The sequence below is a fragment of the Callithrix jacchus genome, chromosome 4 (assembly GCF_049354715.1).
Source record: "Callithrix jacchus isolate 240 chromosome 4, calJac240_pri, whole genome shotgun sequence".
Taxonomy (NCBI): Eukaryota; Metazoa; Chordata; class Mammalia; order Primates; family Cebidae; genus Callithrix; species Callithrix jacchus.
Genome location: NC_133505.1, coordinates 31447362 through 31453422, shown reverse-complemented (window position 1 = coordinate 31453422; position 6061 = coordinate 31447362). Strand labels below are relative to the sequence as shown.

General features: G+C 42.8%; 1 protein-coding gene across 6 annotated transcripts in view; it reads left to right on the top strand.

Moving 5' to 3' along the window:
* The window catches only part of DUSP22 (dual specificity phosphatase 22), a 58849-nt gene that overhangs the window by 828 nt on the left and 51960 nt on the right, over positions 1 to 6061 (top strand). The gene's annotated exons all lie outside the window — the stretch shown is intronic.

Below are 6061 nucleotides of genomic sequence, written 5' to 3'. Positions count from 1 at the left end.
GATCAGCTGAGCTCGGAATGGATGTGGTTTCTTCTTTTTTCCCCTCCCTTCGCTCCCAAACTACGCTCTTGAAGCATCACCCCCCACATCATTAGTAAACGGGCATAGATGGGTGTCCTCTGTAATTTCCTTTCTCCTCATATTCTGTGTGTGTGCCTGTAAGCTCAGATAAGTTTTTCTTGTGGACAGAGAAGTTAGGAGCCCTGAGTGTTGCTAGACGAGTGGGAAGGAGAGAAAAGATTCCGAGTTGATTAGGTTATGTGACTTCTGCCACACGGGCAACCTGTTGCTGGCTGTTTGCGCTGGTGAGGCCTTCCAGAAAATCTGTGTTGCTCCACTTTGTCCCGTTTTTGGGCCCCAGCCTGTGTTCCTTGGTTTGCCCACTCCTCACTTCCCAGGCGGTGGGAGAGCCTTTCCTGTCCAAGGAAGTTGCTGGATTCCAGCTCTTGCAGCTGATAGTTGCTGGAGTGTATTCATGTCAACAACAAGGTTAAGCATTTTGGTACTTGGTACTTGGCTGGTTTTAAGGAATGGTTCACAAGACTTCACAAAGCCCTCAACAAGGACAACTACCTTTTTACAGGTCTTTGAATGGTCCTGGATTAGATGAGTCGTCTTTCTGCTTCTCTTTTTCATTGTGCTCCACCCACCCACCTGTCCGCCTACTGTCAGCTTCCACACTGGGTGAGGATGGCGATGTGACTGTGTTGTTTTTCATGCCCCTCAGCACTGGGCCCGCAGTGGTTTGGGTCTTGGACCTGGAGTATTCCACATGAGGATTCAGGGTAGGGAAGAGAAAATGCGGTGGGGGTCAGTGGGGGGAAAACGTGTCTAACTTCTCACATGCCCTGTCCTGGTTACTCAATTTATGAAAGCACTATTGGGTGTTTGGGGCCTGCATATCAGTACTGAGGTATTTTGGTAAACAGAATTGTATTCACTTTTTTTTTTTTTGGCGAGTGATCAAGTTTGGAAACAGACTCTCTCTCTCTTGGATAAATACTTGTATTATGTTCCCATGAGCACTGGAATCCATCAGCACCACGAGCCTTATGCTTTTTAGATTAAAACAACAATAAAGATGGTCATCATAAGTTTATGGGCTCCATTTTGCCTTCCCATTGATGATGGTGGTGCCTCAGCTTTCCTTTGTTATTTCTTCAGTTTTTCCCACTTGAGCTGTTCACTCTCCACAGTTTTCAGCATTTAATTCGAAGTATTTGTGTAATACAATTCAAAAAATATATTTAGGAATACAGATGTTTGCCTAAGGGATCAACATTATTTTCATGCTTTTCAATTAAAGCATGAAAATAATGTTGATCCCTTAGGCAAACATCTGTATTCCTAAATATATTCATATCATACTTTGTACCTTTCAAAATGAGTAATAAATTTCTTAATGATTATTTTATTATCTTGTATTGTGAATAGAGACTCTATCCACAGTGTATAAATGAAGAAATAAGCCAGGCGCAGTGGCTCACGCCTGTAATCCTAGCACTTTGGGAGGCAGATGCTGGCGGATCACGAGGTCAGGAGTTCAAGACCAGCCTGGCCAATGTGGTGGAACCCCGTCTCTACTAAAACTACAAAAATTAGCTAGGTGTGGTGGCATGAGCCTGTAGTCCCAGCTACTAGGGAGGCTGAGGCAGAAGAATCACTTGAACTGGGAGGTGGAGGTTGCAGTGAGCTGAAATCAGGCCACTGCACTCCAAACTGGTTAACAGAGCGAGACTCTGTCTCAGAAAAAATAAAAATAAATAAATAAATAAAAATAAATGAAGAAATGTATGTATAGAGAGATTTAGACACTTCACTGCTTCAACACATACTTATGATGCACATACTATAAGCCAGGTGTTGTGCTAGTGGGTGGGGAGGGAGGAAGAGGGAGTGCAGTGGTAAACCACCCAAAGATCCTTCACAGAACCTTCAGTAGAGACCAGCACTTGTCTAGCACTAACATGATGTGAGCCATATATGTAATTAAAATGTTCCAGTAGCCACATTAAAAGATAAGCAGGTGAAATTAATTTTAATATATTTTACTAAACTGAATATATTAAAATATTATTTCAGTGTGTAACCAATATATAAAATTATTTGTAGATTTCGTGTATTTTACTATGTCTTTGTGAAAAGAAAAATCCAAGGATGCCCAGATCGCTTGTATTTTCAAAGCCTAGAATGTATTTTATACCTAAATCTCATCTCATTTTGGACTAGTCACATTTGAAGGACTCGATAGTCACTGTGGCTAATGGCAGCTGTGTTGCACAACACAGGGTGTGTATGTGTGTGGGAGTGTGTGAGAGAGAACAAAGACAAGGTAGGGAGGAGTAGAGGCTCCAGAGGAGAAAATAGGCAATTTTTGAAAAGTGGGGAAAGCCGAAGATGGGATGAAAGTGAACTAGAAGGGGCATTCAGCCCAGGCAATGAATCCTGCCACAGTAGTTTAACGTGGGATCAGGAGGAATTACCCCAAATCACCAGGTTAGTTAGTGGGAAAGTAGATTGATGGAGGCCAGTAACTAAGAACCTTAGCTAGAATTTTTCCGTACATTACTGTGTGACTTGGAACAAGACTTCATACTTTTCCCAACTGTAAAAAAAGAATGGTTGATTTGCAGAATCCAGGGAAGGTACTAACCCTAGAACTGCTTTTCTAAGAACATTTATAAATATTTGCAGTGCCTTTGGAACTAACATAACTTGAAATGTGTGTGCCCTGATGTTACTGGGACAAGATTTCTTTCAGATCTCATATCGATTGGTCATTTCTGGCAAAAGAACGTTTCTGGTCTAAACAGTGTAGGCTCTGTTCTGACTGCTGTGGGACAGCAGTTTTTATTATTTCACATTCCCATGGTGGATTTTTTTTTGTGAGTACGTTCCGGTCTCCTGGATGGCAGAATATTGTGCCCATTTCAGTTAGGTATATACAGCAGATTATACAGAAGATAGAAGGGAAGAAGGCTTTTATATTCTAGACAATTAAAGATGAGAAAATGAAAGCAGGACTAGGTATGGTGGCTCGCACCTATAGACACAGCACTTTGGGAGGTTGAGGAAGGCGGACTGCTTGAGTTCAGGAGTTTAAGACCAGACTGGGCAACATGAAAAACCCAGTCTCTGCCAAAAATACATACACACAAATATTAGCCAAGTGTGTGGTGGCATGCTCTGTAGTTCCAGTTACTTGGGAGGCTGAGGTGGGAGAATCACCTCAGTCCGGAAAGACTGGGCTGCAGTGAGTTGTGATTGTGCCACTGTTTAAAAAAAAAAAAGCAACACTGCAGTTGTGAACCCCCTTTTTTTTTTGCACTTTATAAAATCTCAGCTTCATGATAGCCTTATGAGGTCAGATGACCTGATCTTTGCTCCGATTGGAGAATGGAGATTTGGAGAGGTTAGGCAGCATAAGTAAGGTCCAGTGCTAAGAATGGGGAAACTGGGTTTGAACCCCAGTTTCCATTGATTTTGAAGTTAGGAAAGATCTTTCCTTTGAGCTGGGATACTAATTAATACTAAGTCAATTTTAAAGTTCCTAAAAAGTAACTTGAAAAGCTCCTCATAGTTTCAGTTACATGTTAAATAGGCAAAATCACCTCCTCTCTTCCTTCATGTTTGACATTGATAAAGAAGGGAGTAAAAGGCAAGCAACTAAAACTATTTTTTTTATTGTGTTTGTGTGTTTGTGTGCGCAATTCCCAAACAGATGCCCCATGCTGGACAACATTACAGTTACCAAAGAGTTTATTGTGTGTTTGAGTACATCACCACATAGAGTAAGCCACTACTCCATGAAGTAGTTCCTGTTATTTTCATGCTTATTTCTTGGTGTATACAGAGGTTAAGGGAACTGCCAGGGTCACGCAGCTGGTAAGTAGCAAAGCCTGGACTCAAAGCCACAGTCTGACTAGGCCATAATGCAGAGTGCCTTATTATGCTGCTAAGATATTAGTCTAGTTAATGTCTCTGGTAAGATTAGGGTTAAACTAAACAGGCTGTTGGATGCAAATGTCATGTTCCTATGGAGCCTTTGAACACTCCTAGTTGACTCAAAGTTCTCTGAAGAGTCTGAACCCTCAAATCTTTTGGGAGAGAGCCTGAAAACAAAACTCCTATCCTCACTGTCTATTATTAGTTTTCAGTATTATACCCCATTAACAACAAAACAAACGACTAATCTCTAGCCAAACACGTCAGAGAAGGCTGCCCCAAATGCTTCTCATGTGTAAGAAGTCTTTACCTTGATCCTCCTAAAAGTGGGCTGAAGCCTTGCCATTCTAGGGCAGGATATGCGGACCCTCTGGTTGACGTCTTGTCCTCCACTGACTGCCAGGGTTTATTTAGCTCATCAAGCATCCGGCCTGCCTGGTCTTGTGGCCTCTTCCTCCCTCCCTGCTTTGTGTCCTCTGAAAGCATCCTGCCTGGTGGGAACGGCTGCCATCTCCGTACTTCTTGGGAAGCCTCTCATGGTGCTGGGAGGCCTCACTTCAGTGGGTGCATCTTGTTTCTGTGGGGAGCCCACTGTTGTTAAGAGGGGCTGGTTAACAAAAAGCCTCATCTGGGGCACCTCCACCACTTCAGGGGTGTGATCTGGAACAAATCACTTAAATGTTTCTAAGCTTCAGGATTTTTTTCCTTCCTGGTTTCATAGATGGATAGAACTAAAAAACTGTAGGTGGTTAGCTAATCCAGTCTCCTTACTGGCTCTAAAGTGAGGGTAGTAACTTCCCCAGTTACTACTTGAGTTATTAGGTGAATCAAATGGGCATTTATTTGAACACATTTTTTTCCAAACTGTAAAGTGCAAATACAGTCTGTTTTGAGTCTTCTTGGATTTGTCCCATCAATGGTTCCAGTGATGACATCTGCCTTGGATGTGACTGACAGTTTGAGGATAGCTCTTTCTCTCTTAGGAAGATGAGGGAGTGTAGTTGGGAAAGGATTATAATTCAAGGGGGATATGTCCCCTCTAGGCATAGACCAGTGTTCCTCCAGGGCTGCACCTGCAGACATTTCAGGATAATTACTTGTTGTGAGACTGCCCTATGGATTGTGAGAGGTTTTGCAACATCTCAGATCGTCACACAACGGCTGCCAGTAGCATCTCCTCCCGACCTGTGACAACCAAAAATGTCCCTGACATTGGTAGATATCCCCTGGGGAGTGAAATCATCCCCAGTGGAGAACCACTAGTTGAGGGTTCTTCCTCTCAGAGTTTCCTGAGGCTGGTGTGATCTGAAACTGGAGAGTTATCCAAAGGTAGAGTAAGGCTTACAGGTTTGAGAAACTGTTTACATGTGGGAAGGGACTGGAAGGTCAGGCACCTTTGTGCTGCTAAATCCTTCTGTTTCCACCTGGCAGCAGGTGACTTGTCTGACTGCATAATCAAGTCATCCATTCATACACCTGTTCATCGCATTATATTATTGAACACCTGCTATTGTAAAGGCACTGTGTTATATCTGTAGTGGGTTGTTTCATCCTGTAGATGAAAGACACGAAGACCCTGCCATGCAGATTAGGCTCAGGCAGCTTAAAGGGGAGCCTCCTGCAGGAAATGAATACTGAGCCACTGCTGCAGGACTGACAGATGGCTTACGTGTGGGTGGGATCTGGTTCCCTTCCTCTACTACACCGCCCCGCGAGTGCGCTCTCTTTTCCCCTTTTAATATTACATTTTTATTTCATGTTGAAGAACGGATGTTAAAGGCAGTGTTTGTTCTAAGGGCCCAGAAGAATATTCTCATATTCTTTCCTTTTTACATGCAGACTGGTTAAGTCCATGGCCAAGTGGCATTTTAAAAGTCTTTGTGACATTTAACCCTTCAAGGAATCCACCAAAGTTTTCCCCTTCGTGCCTGGCTTTGAAACCCAGAAAGTCCTTTCTGACATAGAAAGAATTAATATTCCACCACCACCTCCATCCCACACAGCCTTGTGCAGCTGCTTGCTCAGGAATTTGCTTTTTAATGTCTGTTTGGGTGGGGTTCTTAGATTCCATGCATCCTGGAAGACTAAAATACATGTTTAAAAAATAAACTCAAAA